Source organism: Pinus tabuliformis, chromosome Q (genome assembly GCF_031772625.1).
Source record: "Pinus tabuliformis cultivar Carrire ecotype Pingquan chromosome Q, CPIR1, whole genome shotgun sequence".
Taxonomy (NCBI): domain Eukaryota; kingdom Viridiplantae; phylum Streptophyta; class Pinopsida; order Pinales; family Pinaceae; genus Pinus; species Pinus tabuliformis.
This window is the reverse complement of record NC_142296.1, coordinates 925,329,514-925,352,368: the sequence shown is the minus strand read 5'-3', so window position 1 is coordinate 925,352,368 and position 22,855 is coordinate 925,329,514. Positions and strand designations below refer to the sequence as shown.

General features: G+C 36.5%; 1 long non-coding RNA gene across 1 annotated transcript in view; it reads left to right on the top strand.

The window, feature by feature from the left end:
- The first annotated feature begins 446 nt into the window (after positions 1-446).
- Positions 447-22,855, top strand: part of LOC149222491 (uncharacterized) — a 39,555-nt gene continuing 17,146 nt past the window's right edge. Inside the window, exons 1-4 of the long non-coding RNA XR_016249662.1 lie at positions 447-455; positions 656-801; positions 893-943; positions 1,024-1,061. This is a non-coding gene — a long non-coding RNA (uncharacterized LOC149222491). The remainder of the gene's footprint in view (positions 456-655; positions 802-892; positions 944-1,023; positions 1,062-22,855) is intronic.

The window sequence follows — 22,855 nt, the reverse complement described above, 5'->3', positions numbered from 1 at the left end:
TGTGCAAATTGACGAGATTATTCACCACAAATAAGTGAGGTTTGAAATATGGAAAATTTAAACACACATTATTGAATTATTTCTCACAAAATCATTCTCCTAGTTAGATAAATATTATAAAAAATAATTTGAGAGAAAGCTTTTTAATTGATTTATTTGTTGTTTTATGGAGATCAAAACAAAATTTTGTGGCCAAAAATTCCTTGGTATATGTGGTAGAGAGCGCTTATCAATGTTTTCATTAGGGTTGCAAATAATAAATCTTATAATTAGCAACCCACTCATGGAAAGCGTTATTAATTTTTTTTTTACATATAACATTTACTTAAGGTATAAAATGAGTTTACTTGCACCTCTCAACAGTTAAGGTGGAAACAGTAATTTAAAAATCCAGTTCGATTCACTATGATATACATGATTTTATTAAATACAGTATAACATATAGAATGTCCAATGTAGTTTGGTATATGATTAATTATTTATGTGATTAAGTTTGTGAGATGTGATGTATCCAGGTTTAGCAAGTGTAGCACTTATAATACTCCAAAAGTATCATGAACTTTCTCGAACTCTGCCATACGCCTGACACCTGGATCAGCTTCCATCATTGATCTCCTTCATGATTAACGGCTTGGATTAGAAGGGAGGTGGTTAGGGTATTACCCTCAACCAAACCCTCAACTTGGTGTTCATTTTCCACCGCCTTGGGTCGCGAAATTACTCTGCGTCTGGTGGTTCGTTCTGTCCGTCCAGCCCATACAACTGTACAAATTTAGTGTCACAACTTCAGATATGGGATAGGTAAGGTTATTATGTTTAGTTCTTGTTAGTCAGGGTTTGTTTCTTGTTCCTCTAATCCCGACTTACACTTCACCAAACCTGTCTGAAACAGGTATCAAGCTCCGTCGCAAACTGTAATGAGTTGTGCCCTTTGTTTCAGAAGGTAACCAGAAGATGATTATGATTGTGCATATATATTTTCCTTTAACTAGAGAAAGAGCTAAAGGAAACTAATTTCTACAGGTCGCGACTGTGTCGGGGATTGCTTCCTTGTTACCTAGGTAAGCTAATTGTAGATGTATCTGCAGGGTTGTCATGAATTTCCTAGATACCAGGTGATTTTCATGAATTTAAGCCTACTTTTTTTCATCATTGCAAGTACTTTATGTGATTTTCTATTATTTGGATTCCATGTGAACCCTCATGCTCAGTAGAGGAAATTAACCCCAAGCTTCACTTTTAGGTACCTCTTTACACCTGCAAGGGTTGAAATTGGCTCTAGGATTTTCATGTTGTGTTCCTCCATCTTTGCCAACACCAACTGACAGTTAAATGGATACAATTTTTACAGTAGTTGTTTAAGCTCTTTTTTAGTTGTGGCCCTGTTGAAGGCTCGAAAAATCGGGTCTACAAAAAGGGGGATAACCACCCGATCTAGACCTTAATGCAACTCCTTTTCCGTTTCGAATAGTGGCTCCAACTGGGGATGATGGGACTAGTTTCCCAATCTGTTTATGATGTGTGTGCTAACAGGATCATGTTTTTCTTTCTGAGGTTTTATGGGGTGAATGCTTGTTCTAAATCTAATCTATATTTTAACTATCATTTGCAATCTATTGTTATTAAAGAAAACATTTTACTCTAAACTATCCCAGGAGTAACGTTTGCTTATGCAATCTAAAATAATGTCTAAAAGAAATTGATAATGAAAATCATTCAATTTCCATGAGAAAAGAATCCATTAAAAAATGAATTGTTTCGTATAAGAAGTTAGCCGAAACAATTATGAGAAATCTATCGCATAAGAGTTATTCACATATTCAGCATAAAAAGTAAGTTATCACCATTCAGAAGTGCAATAATGACAACTAAACATTCAAACTTTCATATATAAATAACTAAAAATGATTTATCGCTTGACACATAAGTAAAAAGTATTAGGAGCTAAAAATACCATTGGTAATAAGTTCTACTCATGAGCTGCAGCAATATAGATCTATCTCCAAATCACTTAACATCCACTAAGAGTACAAAAGTGCATTTCAGTAGCAGATATCAAACTCATATAAAAATAAATATCGTTCCATTCATTTTATCAAAACCTCCTCAGTGGGGGGAAAAATGCATGTTCTGAAGAATTTTTTTTGATAAAACTTTGGACCCCTCTCTAAATGCATGAGAGGGGTTTAAATACTACTCTATGAAATCTAAAAATAAATATTACAAAAATAGATGAGGAGGTTTAAACAACCTGCCTCATTTTAAGCAAAAATAAACTAAAACAAAAATAAATTGTGTCTATGAAAAATCCTGTATCTGATCTTTTAGATCGCAAATCTCCAACATTGGTTTCAAGAACGTTGGTTGGCCGACTTCAGCTTTTAACTGCCCTGCAAACACGGCGTTGGAAAGAGTTGGCACTATCTTCTCGGCAGAAGTTATGAGGCATTTCAAGGTCAATAATTGGCTATGTGGTTTTACCAGGCACTGCCAGCATGTCTCCCAGTTTAACTTGTTTACCTGTTTAATCGCCTCTACCCTTTCCTCTATTATTCGTTTCCACACTGTTTGAAGTTGTTGTGCTTTTGGAAGGAAGCCAGGGGTGGTCTTTGCTACCAAATTGGCCTTGTGCAGGTTTTCATTTATGCACTCAATGACATTGTTCGTTGCTACCGATACCTCTTCCATTGCCTGTTCCGCTACTTTTAACTGAGAATCCCATTTCACGAATAAAATCTATTTATGTGATTCCTCAATTATGGGCATGTCTTCTCTTTTCCCTTCTTCGGATCAATGCCAGTTTAAGAAGTCTGAAACCTTCTTAAAAATTGAATCGTATTCAAGTCGCAATTCTATGACTTGATTAGTAATATTATCACTTGTTTCGCAATGGGAATTCCATTGCGAAATATTCTGACATAGTAATTCTTTTTGTTGCAAAAGCTGAGAATTAAGAGCAAGTGCTTCTGTAATGAACTCCCCAATTTTGGGATTGTCTTTATGCAGTTCTATCATATCTTGTAACTGGTTTTCTTTGTTTCCAAAACTACTTTGATGTGCCAATTGCAGCTGCTAGAAGTCTTCTTGAAGTTTTGTTAGCTGTGTTTCTGCTTCTTGATTGATGTTGACTTGTTGTAATTGTTGTTCCAAAAACAAAATCTTATCCTCTTTCTCTTCAAGTAACAATTGAACTTCTGCTGCTTTATCAATAGTTGCTGAAACGTATGCTCCTACGATCCGTGAGAGCTTAGTTAGATTTTCCGATGGGTCTGTAGTGGGGTCCTTCCAAAGAACGTGCAAAGGTTCATCCTCAGGAACGAGCACAGCATCCAGCTTTCTTTTCCTTCTTTGCCTTCTGACAACAGCCTTATGTTGAGGGCTATAAAATACGTCTAGAGGAGGAATTTCCTCTATCCTTAGTACAATTTCATATGAGAGAGCAATAGGAATGTGCTATGTTTCCTAAGTATTTATAGCCCTTTCTATTACCATCTCCGGAGTTGTCTCTTTTGGATTTGTTGGAGTCACTGGAGTTTGTTCCTTTGTGCTCATAATCTTATTAAAATTTTCCCATTCCCCTTCTAGATCAATTACAAGTGGTTTTCTTGGATTTGTAAGAGGAGTGGGAACTTCATCTTGTTTTGGGGACAAAGCCTACTGATCAGGCTTTTCTGTAGATTGAGCCATGTCTTTAATTGACCCCTCGCTTCTGTTGTGTTCACTCTTGGACTGATCACCTGACTTTTCAACTGATTCTTTTTCAGAACTTCTTTTAAACTTGTCTTTTGATCTTTCACTTATGCTAACACTAGGAGTAGGCACCCTTATTGGTTCGATGAGCAATTGGTCCAATGGGGCCTTTGATAACCTCTATTTTATGTAATTGTCGAACTTTTGAAGATCTTCTTGGTCGAAAACAATTCGTGCCATATGATGAACCTCTCTGAAAGTGTTCTTCTGCAGAAAAACATCATCAAAGGGATCTTCTTCATTGGAAAACACTTTTATTTTAACCATTGTAGTAAAATTACTTACAACACCAAAGGGATCATATTACCTCCTCGGGAACATTGGTAGTTGTAAACATAACATATTATCAATTTATTTGAAAGCATGACCTAATTCATGCAATGCAAAGGCTCTTCATACTACAGGAAATTGCAGCCAAATGGCCTTCTTGGAGTCTTTCAGTACCTTGCTCATTCCCCCCACTCCACAAGTTTGATAAGCTATTTCCCTAGCCATTAGTTTGCCAGGGATGTAAAGAGGTAGCACATGGGGTGAAGCAATGCTACCAAACACTCTGATATATGTGAACAACTCTTCCCCAAACTACCTTTCCACGGTGAGAATATCCACTTCAGCCTCTTGGAAAACCTTGGGGCATCTCGGTTATAGAGCATTTTATAAATAGGGAGCATAACTCCATGACAAATTTTGAAGAAATGTGGGATGAAATTGGATTCCCACAATACTTTATGATAAATCTGAATTGGAAGTAGATTATGTACCGTCCACTTCCATCCCATAATAGGAAAATCGGAAACAAAACAAATAGCATCCATGAAATAGGCGCTCAAAAAGAATGGAAGGTAAACCCTCGAAGCAAAGCTTCTTTTAGTTCTATATCCTAAAATTGCAACAGCTAAATTTTCTGACAAAATTTGGGCCCAATCCATTATTGTGGCATTGGTGGCCGCATCTAATAGAGGTAACCATTCTGATGAAAACTTGTTGATCTCTAGTTTCCCAAACAGTCTACATAACATTGCAGTGGCAAAATAGTAAGGAGAACAAAGAGAGTCGGTGGCATACATACCATTTTTATCCTTCTTCAATCTTTCTTCATTACTTGACCAGTGCTTTGTGCATTCCACCAAGTCTTCATTCTCTTGGAGAATTTTTCTACAAATTGCTTGTTGTAGCTAGCCTGGGGTTCTGGTAAGTGTTACATACGCCTCAAATTGTTTGGAGTGAATGACCCCCATTACTTCCTGGATTTTCTTCTTGAACTCTTTGTCGGATATGTCTGCGTGATCTATAATCCATTTCACCATGTCAGTGTAGGGGAGTATCTTCGGCCTTGCAGCAATGCAGTGTAGAAACGAGAATGCAAGTTCGGTTAGGGATGCCTCAGAAGAGCCGCGCCTGTTTGCTGTAACTGTAAGTTCCATAATTCTTGTCTTTTCGTCCTCCAACAATTGATACATGGCTTCCCACGTAGCTATCCCTGCGTCCCGACTACAGGTAGTGTCTATGAATAATGGGGCCATTTATGTCTTCTCAGACGCAGGAGCCTTGCCTTTCTTCCCCATTTCTTTGTGTATTACGCTCTATGTGCTCTTCCTAAAAGTTGCAAGAAGAGAGAAAAAATATGATAAGATGATAGTGAATACAGGAATAATCAATAGAAAGATGAGAATAAGGTGACAGGAGATCTGTAATTCTAAATCATATCAAAATATATCAACTTGCTTCAAATGGTCCGAATCGTTCTTAATAAATGACCACTAATGGACCGTTATGCTAAACTTTAATCTTCATAACTTTGCATCGAACGCAGGAAAGTACAGTCCTAGAACTCTGAGCCCTTTGATCTACAATAAGAGCGATTTTGCGATTTGCTTCGCAATATCGCACAACCCGTTCTCGATAAAAAGATCGTTACGTTGAGCCGCTATGATATGCGATTTGCGAGACGCTATTGCATTTCACGATACTTGGTTATGTTACATAAAGTGATGCTACGGTATTGGAATTTGCGATGCGATAAGGTTATAAGCTTCATGATCTTGCATTCTCGCGGATCGCATTTTCAAGGAGTGACCTTTTCTAAGGGATGCCCACTATAACCTCTTTGTGATGCAAGAATAATCATTTTAAAGCAGGTTTTTCAAGTTTTCCTTAATATTCGAGACTTTCTATTATAAAGTTTTTTCTTAGGTCTTATGGTCATGTAGTGCTTTTTATAAGGAAACTCATAGTTTGTGATGTTTTATGCGCGTGGAGTATGAAAAGGTAAATTTCCATTTTTCAGCAAGTTCCACTTTGACACCTTGTTTTATTCTAATGCTAAGATTTGATTTTTTGGAAGGGTCCCCATTTATTAATGCTATTACTAACACTAATAAAAAAAGGGGTTGTTGATGGTCACAACAATTGGTGATTCACTTGAAAGAACCAGTGATCTCTGATGGTTTTTTGAATTTTCTAAAACTTCTAAAATAGAAATGGTTTCGAAAATAAAACTTCATTGTAGAAATATAAGGTAAATAGTGCTATTTATTAATAACAACATCTTGTTCTAACTATCTTTATTTTGATTATCTTCTTCCCAAAGTTAGTCATTTTACTCACGTCAGTCATTACTTGGTTTGTAAAGATAAAAACAAAGGCATCTCTTTAGATAAGTTTAGGTTTACTCATTTGTCGTAGGTAGAGCCTCTGCTGCCAGCAGGCGTTCATAGCCTCGACAGGGTTACCTGTTACCCAGTAATGATCTAGTGTCCCACTCGAGAAGCATGCAATTTTCAAAGATAAATCCTCATATACACTTATTGCTTTTTCTTTTCTTATTTCTCTTTTAATTCTTAAATAACAATCTCTTGGTTTGGTGGCCAAAATTGACAGTTCCATTCACTTGATTTATAACTTAACTCAACAAGCTAGCTCGTGATGAGACCCCTTGTCTTTTGATTGAAATAATCTCGAGCCATTACCCTGTTTTGATATGCAATATGGAAATGTTAGTTAGTTATAATCTTTATGATAATGATAAGCCGACTCTTGATGAGACCTCTTATTCTTTAAGTTTAAAGTGCATAGTTGGATTACTCTTTGAATCTCGCAATTTCCTAAAGTGGGGGGGAAGTCATTGGTTCCTTAAGAATTCTTCTGGACGACAATTGTAGAGTTTAACAATAGCTTTTCTGCAGAGAATCTTTTTTTTGTTATCGATACCTTTTACAACCGATATAAGGAAAACTTCTTCCTAAGGTGGATTCTAACCAAAATTTGTATAGTTGAAACAGAAGAACAGGCAAAATTTTCAGAATGATAGCACTTAACTCTATGTTTCAAAAATGGAGATTAATTTTCCTAATCACTCCCACTTATACAAGCAAAAAAACAAAATTGATATGAGACACTATTCTTTTCATGGAAACCAAAAGTGAACATTCTCAACATGTTTTATTATCAAAAGAAAACTAAACTAGACTATAATCTATAGAAAATAGAGGAGATCATCTTCTATGGGAAATATTTTTTCTGGATCTGTCCATTAACAGGTAAAGATTCTCTTTTCCCTGCTAAATCTTGTAACATGAAAGTTCATGGACCAATGAGTTCAACAATCTAGAATGGTCCAAGCCACATCCGTTGAAATTTAGTATGCTTTCCTTTCTCTTCATGGGATTTATTCCATTTTAATACTAAGTTTCCAAGTCGAAAATCTTTTCAAGATACCAAGTTTGAATCAAAAGAAGCTTTTACTAATTGTTGATGACGCGCATGGGTAATTCTGGCCTTTTCTCGTTCCTCTTCAAGCTTAAGGATCTGCAATTGTCTTAATTGCAAGGATGAGAAAAGGGTTTCTTTAATGAATTGAACTAAGGCTAAAGAACGAATAGCTAGATTTGTTGGTAGGACCACTTCTTTCCCATAAACTAAATTAAAAGGAGAAGTGCGAATAGAAGTTTTCTGAGTTATTTGATCCGCCCAAAGAGCATACATTAAAGACTTATGCCAGTTCTTATGATTTTGATCGATAGTCCGTTTAAGGATTCTAATAAGATTTGTGTTTGTTGATTCAGCCAACCCATTTCCTTGCGGATAATAATTAGCAGAATATTTAAGTTTAAATCCTCTTTTGAGCGCAAATTCAGTCATGGCAATACCTGAAAAATATGATGCATTATCAAACATTAAAGCGGAAGGTAAGCCAAACCTGGTGATTATGAATTGATCTATAAATTCGATGATACTCTCAGAGTTCGTTGTCTTGAGTGGAACTGCTTCTACCCATTTGGTAAAGTAATCAGTAGTTGTAACGATGTATTTATGATGTTTAGAAGAGTAAGGAACAATCTCACCTATTATATCTAGTCCCCATTTTTCAAATAGTTGATCGATGTTGACTGGTTGTAATGGCAACGATGGCTTCCTCTGTCTTCCAGCAACAATTTGGCAAATCTGACATCTTCTTACATAGCTATGTGCATCCTTAAATACAGTTGGCCAGTAGTAGCATGCGCACAAGATTTTAGGTGTTGTCGCATCTCCTGCGTAGTGTCTGCTTGCTCATCCGTCATGAAGTTCCTGCAAAACATTTTATGCTTCAGATTTCTCAAGGCATCTAACGAGAACAGAATCATAATTCATCCTAAAGAGTACATCATTTACAATTTGATATTGTTTAGCTTTTAGCCTTAGGGCTCTTTTCTTTGTATGATTCAAATGTGGAGGAGCATATCCGTTTTTTAAGAAGAACATGATATTAGCATACCTTGATTTAGAGTCATTTAGGCTTACCTGATACACTTGTACTTCACTATCTGGAGACTATGTTTCTGATATGTGCGATGCTCCAGCCAACATCCTGCAAAAACCTTGACCTTTTACAATATTTGTTGGTTTAATTTCAGCATCATATTCTTGTAGGGTTGTGACCCAATTTGCCCTCTTTTCGCCCACGTCCTTTTGTACCAATAGGTTTCTTACCGCTAGAAATGGTACTATTATTATGGTATGAGTCTTGAGAAGGAAGGGTCTGAAGTGTTTGATTGCTTTGAAAACAACATAAGCTTGTTTCTCAACATCGAAGTAATTTAATTCAGCTCCTTGCAAGTTTGAACTGAAGAAGGCAATTGGGGCTTCGGCTTTATCTTGATTCGCTTGTGTAAGTATGGCAGCATACAATTTCTCAGAGGCGAATGTATATAAAGTGAAAGGATCAGAAAAGTTTGGAGTTACTAGAGATGGGGCATTTATAATTGCTTGTTTTATCAAGCCAAAAGATTCATGTTCTACATGACCCCATTTGAAGAGAGTTTTTCTTTATCTTGGCTTGGAGAGGTGACACTATTCGTGAGAAGTCAGGGACAAATATTTTTAAAAAATTGATCTAACCAAGGAAAGACTACATAGCTTTTTTGTTATGGGGTAGGGATATCTCAGAAATTTCCTTAATCCTATCTGGGTCGATATGGATTCTAGATTTAGACACTATGAATCCGAGAAGCTTTCCTTCACTTAATGCAAAAAAAAAAAAAAAATCGATTAAGTGAGATTCCATATTGTTGACATCATTGGAAGATCTATTTTAAGTCTCTGAGGTGATTACTGCGTTTTTTAGAATACACTGTTATGTCATCTAAGTAAATCACCACTAACCTATTCACTAATCCTTTAAACGCAATGTCCATGGCCCTTTGAAATGTGGCACCGACATTAATCAGCCCAAATGGCATCTTTTGATACGTGTAAGTGCCCCATTTCGTTCTAAATGTAGTTTTCAATTGATCATCTGGGTGGACCAAGATTTGATTATACCCTGAGAAGCCATCTAAAAAGGACATCGGTTCAAACCCTGCGACCAATTGTAATATTTGTTCCATAGGGGGCAATGGAAAATTATCCTTTTGGCAAGCTTTATTGAGGTTTCAAAAGTCAATACAAATCCGGATATCACCGTTCTTCTTTCTGAATAGGACCAAGTTGGAGACCCATTTGGAATGTCTAACAGGAAAAATAATCTTGCCTTTTAATAATTTGTTCAACTCAGATTTAATCTGGTTTTCCAAATTAGGATGGATTTCCTCAATTTCTGCTGGACAGGCTTTTCATCAGAGATCATCGGAATTGTATGTTGTATAATCGAAGTGTCGTAAGTTTTAAGATCATCATAATTCCAGGAAAAGACACTCTTGTATTGTTTCAACAGTCGAAAGAAAGATGATTTTCCTCGGATGTTAGACCAAGACCTAGGTTGATGTTCTGTGGCTTTATGTCAGTCCCCAGATTCACTAATTCATACCTCAAAGTTGAACTTTGAAGTTTTCAATTGGTGGACCGTTTGAATCTATCCTTTAGGTCATATAGGTCCTCTAACTTGACTACGGATTTTGGTATAGCATTATTGTTGTTTCCTTGTTCAAGCTGCTTGTCATGTTGGTCTTCATCAATTATCTGATTATTGTAAGAGCCTTCTGATGTCAGAAAACTCACAATATCAGGGTCATTGTTGAAAACTCTCCAATTGGTAATATTATCAGGAATGGAGGGTCTAAAGATTAATTCAATCAAGAATTTGTCCGGGCTATATTCTTCTGATGGAATAATCTTGGAAGCTACATTAGCAAGGAGATCAGCACCAGCATTTTGGAGTCTTGGAATGGATGAAATATTAAATGCTATAAAGAATCAAGTCAGGTCTTGTACTAACGATTGATAGTGCTTCAAGTGTCCTGACAGACAGTGTATAGTATTTCTTACCTGTTTAATAACAATCTTCGAGTCTCCAAATACTTGCAGGTATTTCATATTAAGCCTGATTTCCTTGTATAACCCTTGAACTAACGCTTCATATTCAACAGTATTGTTCGTGCAACATTAGACTTAGAACCATCAAAAATAATTTCCAAAACAAAGTTTTATCTACAGGTCTATCTACAAAATCAATGCATCTAGAAGTGTTTGTTTGAGAGAAATTTTCTATCTGAGATAAAATGGAATTTTTCAAAAAAGGTGAAGTATGAGCGTTGAAATGCCCTAAGAATGAATCAACATAATAGTTTCCAATTATATTTTTGTTGTACACTACAAGCTCATTTTCTCCTTCTAACTCCGTCACTATATACTTTTGGTGTCTTTCTTGTTCAGCCTTGATCTGATTTGGTTTACCGTTGTAAGGGAGCCACATATGAAACTAGTCGGTCGCAAAGTAACCGTGAAGCTTCTCTGACCAATCCCTGCTAAGGATTAGTCCATAAAATTCAAGAATGTCTGTGACAAGTATATCAATGACTTGACATACCTTCGGGTTTGATGACAGCCTGATGGTCACTTAATTAAGTTCACCGATGACCTCTACTTGAGACAGATCCAGTTGTACTATGCGTACTGTAGATTTCTGAGGTTGGACATTTAGATTTGCACAAGCTGTCTTAGGCAAAATATTAGATGAGGCACCGGAATCTACCAGACAGTTATGCAAATTTTTATTGAAAACTTCAAAGGTAAGAAGAAATGGTGAAGTATGGGATTTTGACCTTCCTCCAATCAAAGAAATATCATTTGGATCGACTTTATTTGAAATGTCAGTCGGAGGTCTTCCCATTTCATGAGTGGCTTGTGAAATCACAGCGGCATGTAGAGGCGTAATAGGTACTACATTCAGATCTTTCAAGAGAAATTTATGTTGATGTTTTAATTTGCTGAGCTCATGAAAAGTAATATTAGCCCTAGTTTTCTTCATGTCTTCAACAATGTTATACTCCATTTCATCAGAGATGATAAGTGTTTTAGATGGAGTTGTTGATCAGACTGGACTAGGTTTGTCTAAGTAGCCTTTGGTGATGATTTCTTACCTGCGATTTTATCCTGTGGAGTTGGGCTTGGGTTTTTCTATTTATAACTGGATTGTGGAGGATCAAGTTGATTTCTACTTCTTATAGCAACATGTAATACATCTTGATCTTCTTCATCTGGAAGAATGAAGTCCCACATTCCTTGTAGTTCCATGACTTCATCATCATCAATTTGTTCCTCATTTGAAACTTCTTCTTCTTCCCCTTCCAATTCTGCGTTTGTTATAGCATTTGGTGGTTTAGGATCAGTTGAAGGATTTCTCCTAAAGGGTTTAAAAGGTTTCTTGGAAGAGGTTTCTGCTACTTGTTTCTTAATATCAACCATTTCGTTGGACATGGTTTTCAAGACTTTCTGTAACCCTTCCAGGTTGAATGGGTCCTTTAATTGTTTTTTCTTAGGATCATCTCTAAAAGACACTTTTTTAGACTTTCTTTCATCTACAACATTTTTATTTTCTATGGCTAGGATACGTTTCTCTACAGCTATCGCCTCTTTCATGTTTTCAGCGAACGTTGGCTTGGCAGCTCTATCTACAAAGATCGTTGAATTTGAAGGCAAAGCGGAAATATACCATTCATTTTGGACTTCATTGCTAGGCTTCGACATTGCTGGTATTTTGTTTAATAAGTTATTGAACCGAGAATTGAAATCCTTAATTGGTTCTCTCGGTTCGGCTTTTAAATTGGAGAGATCATTTATTAAGGTTGTTCTAGATCGATCATCTCCGAATTTAGTTAAAAACTGATCTTGAAAAGTATCCCAGTTATTAATGGAGCCTGATGGTAACGAAAAATACCATGATTCTACTGCTCCTCGTAAAGTATAGGGGAATAATCGTACAACTGCGTCCTCTTCTGTTACTCCATTTAAATTAATAAACAACATGAAATTATTTATGTGCTCTTCGGCTGATAGGCCATTGTTAGGATTAAACTTGGGAAGCCATTTCTCAGGATGAGCTGGTAATTGTGATAAAGGTGCAAGCATTCTTACAGCTCTTGGATTAGCCCATGGCCTTGGTGGTGGATTTCCTGCCATTGTTGGACTATGAATAGGAGGAGGAGTAACAGTAGTTGAAGGTGGTTGGGTAGAGGAGGATGTTGCTCATGTACCTGTGTGAACCACCATCTGGGGTTGAGAGATGGATGAATGACCTTGTGATAATATAGATGGGATGGTAGATGAAGATGATGAAAGAACCTCACTCTGAGATTTTGTTGGTGTTTTCCTAGCTTTCTTACGACTCAGTAAAGGAAACTCAACTCGCGGGATTCCTAGCTTTTCGCTTTGTGCTCTAGTCAGTCATTGAGATGGGGTCAGATGAGAAGTGACACTACCTTGGAAAAACTCAGATTCTTCTTGAGATAAAGAAATTCCCTATAAATTATGAATTAAAGTTTGTAATTCAGGGGGATTTGAAGAAGAATGATCTGGCCTGCTTGGGATTTCAGTAATGTGCTATGTATTTTTCTTTTCAACTCTTGGTTCAGTGACGGAAGATTTATCATGTGAACGAGAAGTTGAGGGTGATACTGAGGGAGTTTTACTCTTAGAATGTCGTGAATATGTAGATTTACTTTCCATTCATAGTCAGGCCCTCCTTCTAGCGCCAAATATGTTGAAGGCTCGAAAATCGGGTCTACAACAAAGGGGATAACCACCCAATCCGGACCTTAATGCAGCTCCTTTTTGGTTTGGAATAGTGGCTCTGACTGGGGATGATGGGACCAAGTTCCTAATCTGTTTATGATGTGTGTGCTAATGGGATGATGCTTTTCTTTCTGAGGTTTTATGGGGTGAATTCTTGTTCTAAATCTAATCTATATTTTAACTATCATTTGCAATCTATTGTAATCAAAGAAAACATTTAACTCTAAACTATCCCGGGAGTAATGTTTGCTTATGCGATCTAAAATCATTTCTAAAAGCAATTGATAATGAAAATCATTCAATCACCATGAGAAAAGAATCCATTTAAAAATGAATTGTTTTGTATAAGAAGTTATCTGAAACAATTATGAGAAATATATCACATAAGAGTTATTCACATATTTAGCATAAAAAGTAAGTTATCACCATACAGAAGTGCAATAATGACAACTAAACATTCAAACTTTCATATATAAATAACTGAAAATGATTTATCGCTTTACACATAAGTAAAAAGTATTAGGAGATAAAAATACCATTGGTAATAAGTTCTACTCATGAGCTGCAACAATATAGATCTATCTCCAAATCACTTAACATCCACTAAGAGTACAAAAGTGCATTTCAGTAGCAGATATCAAACTCATATAAAAATAAATCTCGTTCCATTCATTTTATAAAAACCTCCTCAGTGGGGGGCAAAATGCACATTCTGAAGAATTGTTTTTGATAAAACTCTGGAACCCTCTCTAAATGCATGAGAGGGGTTTAAACACTACTCTATGAAATATAAAAATAAATATTACAAAAATAGATGAGGAGGTTTAAACGACCTGCCTCGTTTTAAGAAAAACTAAACTAAAACAAAAATAAACTGTGTTTATGATAAATCTTGCATCTGATCTTTTAGATCGCAAATCTCTAGCATCGATTTCAAGAGCGTCGGTTGGCCGACTTCAGCTTTTAACTACCCTGCAAATACGGTGTTGGAAAGAGCTAGCACTATCTTCTCAGCAGAAGTTATGAGGCATTTCAGGGTCATCCATTAGTTATGTGGTTTTACCAGGTACTGCTAGTATGTCTCCCAGTTTAACCTGTTTACCTGTTTAATCGCCTCTACCCTTTCCTTTGTTGTTCGTTTCCACAATGTTTGAAGTTGTTGTGATTTTGGAAGGAAGACTGGGGTGGTCTCTGCTACCAAATTGGCCTTGTGCAAGTTTTCATTTATGCACTCAATGACGTTGTTCGTTGCTACCGATGCCTCTTCCATTGCCTGTTCCGCTTCTTTTAACTGAGAATCCCATTTCATGAATAAAATCTCTTTATGTGATTCGTCAATTCTAGGCATGTCTGCTCTTTTCCCTTTTTCGGATCTCTACCAGTTCAAGAAGTTTGAGACCTTCTTAAAAATTGAATCGTATTCAAGTCACAATTCTACGACTTGATTAGTAATATAATCACTTGTTTCGCAATGGGAATTCCAATGTGAAATCTTCTGACATAGTAATTCCTTTTGTTGCAAACGCTGAGAATTAAGAGCAAGTGCTTCTGTGATGAACTCCCCAATTTTGGGATCGTCTTTATGCAGTTCTATCATATCTTTTAACTGGTTTTCTTTGTTGCCCAAACTGCTTTGATGTACCAATTGCAGCTGCTGCAAGTCTTCCTGAAGTTTCGCTAGTTGTGTTTTAGCTTCTTGATTGATGCTGACTTGCTGTAATTGTTGTTCCAAAAACAAAATCCTATCCTCTTTCTCTTTAAGTAACAATTGAACTTCTGTTGCTTTATCAATAGTTGTTGAAGTGTATGCTCCTGCGATCTATGAGAGCTTAGTTATATTTTCCGATGAGTTTGTAGTGGGGTTTTTCCAAAGAACATCCAAAGGTTCATCCTCGAGAATGAGCACGGCATCCAGCTTTCTTTTCTTTATTTTCCTTCTGACAATAACCTTATGTTGAGGGCTATAAAATACGTCTAGAGGAGGAATTTCCTCTATCCTTAGTACAATTTCAAATGAGGGAGCAACAGGAATGTGCTCTGTTTCTTGAGTATTTACAGCCCTTTCTATTAGCATCTCTGTAGTCGTCTCTTTTGGATTTGTTGGAGTCGCTAGAGTTCGCTCCTCTATGCTTAGAATCTTATTAAAATTTTCCCATTCCCCTTCTAGATCAATTACAAGTGCCTTTGTTGGCTTTGTAAGAGGAGTGGGAACTTCAGCTTGTTTTGGGGACAAATCCTGCTAATCAAGCTTTTCTGTAGCTTAAGCAGTGTCTTTAATTGACCCCTCGCTTCTCCTATGTTCACTCTTGGACTGATCACCAGACTTTTCAACTGATTCTTTTTCAGAACTTGTTTTGGACTTGTCTTTTGATCCTTCACTTATGCTAACACTGGGAGTAGGCTCTCTTATTGGTTCAATGAGCAATTGTTCCAATGGGACCTTTGATAACCTCTGTTTTCTGTAATTGTCGAACTTTTGGAGATCTTCTTGGTCAAAAATAATTCGTGCCATATGCTGAACCTCTCTGAAAGTGTTCTTCTGCAGAAAAACATCGTCAAAGGGATCTTATTAATTGGAAAACACTTTTATTTTAACCATTGTAGTAGTTGTAAACATAACATATTATCAATTTATTTGAAAGCATGACCTAATTCATGCGATGCAAAGGCTTTGCATACTACAGGAAATTGCGGCCAAATGGCCTTCTTGGAGTCTTTCAGTACCTTGCTCATTCCCCCCACTCCACAGGTCTGATAAGCTATTTCCCTGGCCATTAGTTTGTCGGGGACGTAAAGAGGTAGCACATGGGGTGAAGCAATGCTACCAAATACTCTGATATATGTGAACAAATCTTCCCCAAACTACCTTGCCATAGTGAGAATATCCACTTCAGCCTCTGGGGAAAACCTTGGGGCATCTCGGTTATAGAGAATTTTATAAATAGGGAGCATAACTCCATGACAAATTTTGAAGAAATGTGGGATGAAATTGGATTCCCACAATACTTTATGATAAATCTGAATGGGAAGTGGATTCTGTACCGTCCACTTCCATCCCATAATAGGAAAATCGGAAACAAAACAAATAGCGTCCATCACATAAGCGCTCAAAAAGAATGGAGTGTAAACCCTCAAAGCAAAGCTTCTTTTAGTTCTGTATCCTAAAATTTCAGCAGCTAAATTGTCCGACAGAATTTGGGCCCAATCCATTATTGTGGCATTGGTGGCCGCATCCAATAGAGGTAACCATTCTGATGAAAACTTGTTGATGTCTAGTTTCCCAAACAGTCTACATAACATTGCAGCGGAAAAATAGTAAGGAGAACAGAGAGAGCCAGTGGCGTACATACCATTTTTATCCTTCTTCAATCTTTCTTCATTACTTGACCAATGCTTTGTGCATTCCGCCAAGTCTTCATTCTCCTTGGTGGATTTTTCTACAAATTTCTTGTTGTAGCTAGCCTGGGGTTCTGGTAAGTGGTACATACGCATCAAATTGTTTGGAATGAATGACCCCATTACTTCCTATCTTTTCTTCTTGAACTCTCTGTCGAAAATGTCTGCATGATCTATAATCCATTTCACCATGTCAGTGTAGGGGAGTATCTTCGGCCTTGCAGCAATGCGGTGTAGAAACGAGCATGCAAGTTTGGTTAGGGATGCCTCAGAAGAGCCGCACCCATCCGCTGTAACTGTAACTTCCATAATTCTTGGCTTTTCGTCCTCCAACAACTGATACATGGCTTCCCACGTAGATATCCCTGCGTCCCGACTACAGGTAGTGTCTGTGAATAATGGGGCCATTTCTGTCTTCTCAGACGTAGGAGCCTTGCCTTTCTTCCCCATTTCTTTGTGTATTACGCTCTGTGTGCTCTTCCTGAAAGTTGCAAGAAGAGAGAAAAAATATGATAAGATGATAGTGAATACAAGAATAATCAATAGAAAGACGAGAATAAGGTGACAGGAGATCTTTAATTCTAAATCATATCAAAATATATCAACTTGCTTCAAATGGTCCTTTACACTGATCTGAATCGTTTTTAATAAATGACCACTAATGGACCGTTATGCTAAACTTTAATGTTCATAACTTTGCATCGAACACAAGAAAGTACTGTCCTAGAACTCTGAGCCCTTTGATCTGCGATAAGAGTGATTTTGTGATTTGCTTCGCAATATCGCAGATTGCAATATCGCAAAACCCGTTCTCGTTAAAAACATCATTACGTTGAGCTGCTGCGATATGCGATTTGTGAAACGCTATCGCATTTCACAATACTTGGTTATGTTACATAAAGTGGCGTCGCGATATTGGAATTTGCGATGCGATAAGGTTATAAGCTTCGTGATCTCGCATTCTCGCGGATCGCATTTTCAAGGAGTGACTTTTTCTAAGGGATGCCCGTTGTAACCTTTTTGCGATGCGAGAATAATCGTTTTAAAGCGGGTTTTTCAAGTTTTCCTTAATATTCGAGACTTTCTGTTATAAAGTTTTTTCTTAGGTCTTATGGTCATGTAGCGCTTTTTATAAGGAAACTCATAGTTTGTGATGTTTTATGCGCTTGGAGTATGAAAAGGTAAATTTCCATGTTTTAGCAAGTTCCACTTTGACACCTTGTTTTATCCTAAAAACAAAAAGGCAACATTAAATGCTAAGATTTGATTTATTGGAAAGGTCCCCATTTATTAACGCTATTACTAACACTAATAAAAAGGGGTGTTGTTGATGGTCACAACAATTGGCGATTCACTTGAAAGAACCAGTTATCTCTGATGGTTTTTTGAATTTTCTAAAACTTCTAAAATAGAAATGGTTTTGAAAATAAAACTTCATTGTAGAAATATAAGGTAAATAGTGCTATTTATTAATAACAACATCTTGTTCTAACTATCTTTATTCTGATTATCTTCTTCCCAGAGTTAGTCATTTTACTCACATCAGTCATTACTTGGTTTGTAAAGATAAAAACAAAGGCATCTCTTTAGATCAGTTTAGGTGTACTCATTTGTCGTAGGTAGAGCCTCTGCTGCCAGCAAGCATTCATAGCCTCGACAGTTTTACCTGTTACCCAGCAATGATCCAATGTTCCACTCGAGAAGCATGCAATTTTCAAAGATAAATCCTCATATACACTTATTGTTTTTTCTTTTCTTATTTCTCTTTTAATTCTTAAAGAACAATGTCTTGGTTTGGTGGCCAAAATTGATAGTGCCATTCACTTGATTTATAACTTAACTCAACAAGATGGCTTGTGATGAGACCCCTTGTCTTTTGATTGAAATAATCTCGAACCATTACCCTGTTTTGATATGCAGTATGGCAATGTTAGTTAGTTATAATCTTTATAATCATGATAAGCCGGCTCTTGGTGAGACCTCTTATTCTTTAAGTTTAAAGTGCATAGTTGGATTACTCTTTGAATCTCGCAATTTCCTAAATTTGGGGGGAAGTCATTGGTTCCTTAAGAATTCTTCTGGACGACAATTGTAGAGTTTAAAAATAGCTTTTCCGCAGAGAATCTTTGTTTTGTTATTGATACCTTTTTCAACCAATATAAGGAAAACTTATTCCTAAGGTGGATTCTAACCAAAATTTTTATAGTTGAAACAGAAGAATAGGTAAAATTTTCAGAATGATAGCACTTAACCCTATGTTTCAAAAATGGAGATTAATTTTCCTAATCACTCCCACTTATACAAGCGAAAAAACAAAATTGATATGAGACACTATTCTTTTCATGGAAACCAAAAGTGAACATTCTCAACCTATTTTATTATCAAAAGAAAACTAAACTAGACTATAATCTACAGAAAATAGAAGAGATCATCTTCTATGGGAAATATTTTTTCAGGATCTGTCCATTAACAGGTAAAGATTCTCTTTTCCCTGCTAAATCTTGTAACATGAAAGTTCATGGACCAATGAGTTCGACAATCTAGAATGGTCCAAGCCACATTTGTTGGAATTTAGTATGCTTGCCTTTCTCTTCATGGGCTTTATCCCATTTTAATACTAAGTCTCCAAGCCGAAAATCATTTCTAGATACCAAGTTTGAATCAAAAGAAGCTTTTACTAATTGTTGATGATGCGCATGGGTAATTCTGGCCTTTTCTCGTTCCTCTTCAATCTTAAGGATCTGCAATTGTCTTAATTGCAAGGATGAGGAAGGGGTTTCTTCAATGAATTGAACTAAGGCTAAAGAAGGAATAGCTAGATTTGTTGGTAGGACCACTTCTTTCCCATAAACTAAATTAAAAGGAGAAGTGCCAATAGAAGTTTTCTGAGTTATTCAATCCGCCCAAAGAGCATACATTAAAGACTTATGCCAATTCTTATGATTTTGATCGATAGTCCATTTAATGATTCTAATAAGGTTTTTATTTGTTGATTCATCCAACCTGTTTCCTTGCGGATAATAATAAGCAGAATATTTAAGTTTAAATCCTCTTTTAAGCACAAATTCAGTCAGAGAAATACCTAAAAAATATGATGCATTATCAAACATTAAAGCAAAAGGTAAGCCAAACCTGGTGATTATGAATTGATCTATAAATTCTATGATACTCTCAGAGTCGGTTGTCTTGAGTGGAACTGCTTCTACCCATTTGGTAAAGTAATCAGTAGTTGTAAGGATGTATTTATGATGTTTAGAAGAGTTAGGAATGATCTCACCTATTATATCTAATCCCCATTATTCAAATGGTTGATTGATGTTGACTGGTTGTAATGGCAATGATGGCTTCCTCTGTCTTCTAGTAGCAGTTTGACAAATCTGACATCTTCTTACATAGCTATGTGCATCCTTAAATACAGTTGGCCAGTAGTAGCCTGCGCGCAAGATTTTATGTGTTGTTGCATCTCCTGCGTAGTGTCTGCTTGCTCATCCATCTTGAAGTTCCTGCAAAACATTTTCTGCTTCAGATTTCTCAAGGCATCTAAGAAGAACAGAATCATAATTCATCCTAAAGAGTACATCATTTACAATTTTATATTGTTTAGCTTTTAGCCTTAGGGCTCTTTTCTTTGTATGATTCAAATGTGGAGGAGCATATCTGTTTTTTAAGAAGAACATGATATCAGCATACCTTGATTTAGAGTCATTTAGGCTTACTTGATACACTTGTACTTCACTATCTGGAGACTGTGTTTCTGATATGTGCGATGCTCCAGCCAACATCCTGCAAAAACCTTGACCTTTTACAATATTTGTTGGTTTAATTTCAGCATCATATTCTTGCAGTGTTGTGACCCAATTTTCCCTCTTTTCGCCCACGTCCTTTTGTACCAATAGGTATCATACCGCTGGAAATGGTACTATTATTCTGGTATGAATCTTGAGAAGGAAGGGTCTAAAGTGTTTGATTGCTCTGAAAAAAGCATAAGCTTGTTTCTCAACATCGGAGTAACTTAATTCAGCTCCTTGCAAGTTTGAACTGAAAAAGGCAATTGGTGCTTTGGCTTTATCTTGATTCGCTTGTGTAAGTATGGCAGCATACAATTTCTCAGAGGCGAATGTATATAAAGTGAAAGGATCAGAGAAGTTTGGAGTTACTAGAGATGGGGCATTTATAATCGCTTGTTTTATCAAGCCAAAAGCTTCATGTTCCGCATGACCCCATTTGAATAGAGAGTTTTTCTTTATCATGGCTTGGAGAGGTGACACTATTCGTGAGAAGTCAGGGACAAATCTTTTAACAAAATTGATCTACCCAAGGAAAGACTGCATAGCTTTTTTGTTATGGGGTAGGGAAATCTCAGAAATTTGCTTAATCCTATCTAGGTCGATATGGATTCCAGATTTAGACACTATGAATCCGTGAAGCTTTCCTTCACTTAATGCAAAAAAAAAAAAAAAAAAAAAATTGGATTAAGTGAGATTCCATATTTTTGACATCGTTGGAAGATCTGTTTTAAGTCTTTGAGGTGATTACTGCATTTTTTAGAATACACTGTTATGTCATCTAAGTAAATCACCACTGACCTGTTCACTAATCCTTTAAACACAATGTCCATGGCCCTTTGAAATGTGGCACCGGCATTAATTAGCCCAAATGGCATCTTTTGATACGCGTAAGTGCCCCATTTTGTTCTAAATGTAGTTTTCAATTGATCATCCGAGTGGACCAAGATTTGATTATACCACGAGAAGCCATCTAAAAAGGACATCAGTTCAGACCCTGCAACCGATTGTAATATATGTTCCATAGGGGGCAGTGGAAAATTATCCTTTTGGCAAGCTTTATTGAGGTTTCAAAAGTCAATACAAATCCGGATATCACCATTTTTCTTTCTGACTGGGACCAAGTTGGAGACCCATCTAGAATGTCTAACAGGAAAAATAATCTTGGCTTTTAGTAATTTGTTCAACTCAGATTTAATCTGGTTTTCCAAATTAGGATGGATTTTCCTCAATTTCTGTTGAACATGCTTTTCGTCAGAGATCATCGGAATTGTATGTTGTATAATCGAAGTGTCGTAGGTTTTAAGATCATCATAATTCCAAGCAAAGACACTCTTGTATTGTTTTAACAGTCGAAAGAAAGATGATTTTTCCTCAGATGTTAGACCAAGACCTAGGTTGATGTTTTGTGGCTTTATGTCAGTCCCCAGATTCACTAATTCATACCTCAGAGTTGAACTCTGAAGTTTTGAATTGGTGGACCATTTGAATCTGTCCTTTAGGTCATATAGGTCCTCTAACTTGACTACGGATTTTGGTATAGCATTATTGTTGTTTCCTTGTTCCAGTTGCTTTTCTTGTTGGTCTTCATCAATTATCTGATTATTGTAAGAGCCTTCTGATGTCAAAAAACTCACAATATCAGGGTCATTGTTGAAAACTCTCCAATTGGTAATATTATCAGGAATAGAGGGTCTAAAGATTAATTCAATCGAGAATCTGTCTGGGCTATAGTCTTCTGATGGAATAAGCTTGGAAGCTACATTAGCAAGGAGATCAGCACTAGCGTTTTGGAGTCTTGGAATGGATGAAATATTAAATGCCATAAAGTGTGAAGTCAGTTCTTGTACTAACAATTGATAGTGCTTCAAGTGTCTTGACAGACAATGTATAGTATTTCTTACCTGTTTAATAACAATCTCCGTGTCTCCAAATACTTGTAGGTATTTCATATTAAGCCCAATTGCCTTGTATAACCCTTGAACTAACGCTTCATATTCAGTAGTATTGTTCGTGCAATCGAACTCTACTCTACATGTTAGCATGGTTTTCTCTCCTTTTGGACTGACTAATATACAACCTGCTCCTGCTCCATCATTAGCCTTAGAACCATCAAAAAATAATTTCCAAAACAAAGTTTTATTTATAGGTCTATCTACAAAATCAATGCATCTAGAAGTGTCTGTTTGAGAGAAATTTTCTATCTAAGATAAAACGGAATTGTTCAAAAAATGTGAAGTATGAGCATTGAAATTCCCTAAGAATGAATCAACAGAATAGTTTCCAATTATATTGTTGTTGTATGCTACAGGCTCGTTTTCTCCTTCTAACTCCGTCACTATATACTTTTGGTGTCTTTCTCGTTTAGCCTTGATTTGATTTTGTTTACCGTTGTAAGGGAGCCACATATGAGACCTGTCGATCGCAAAGTAACT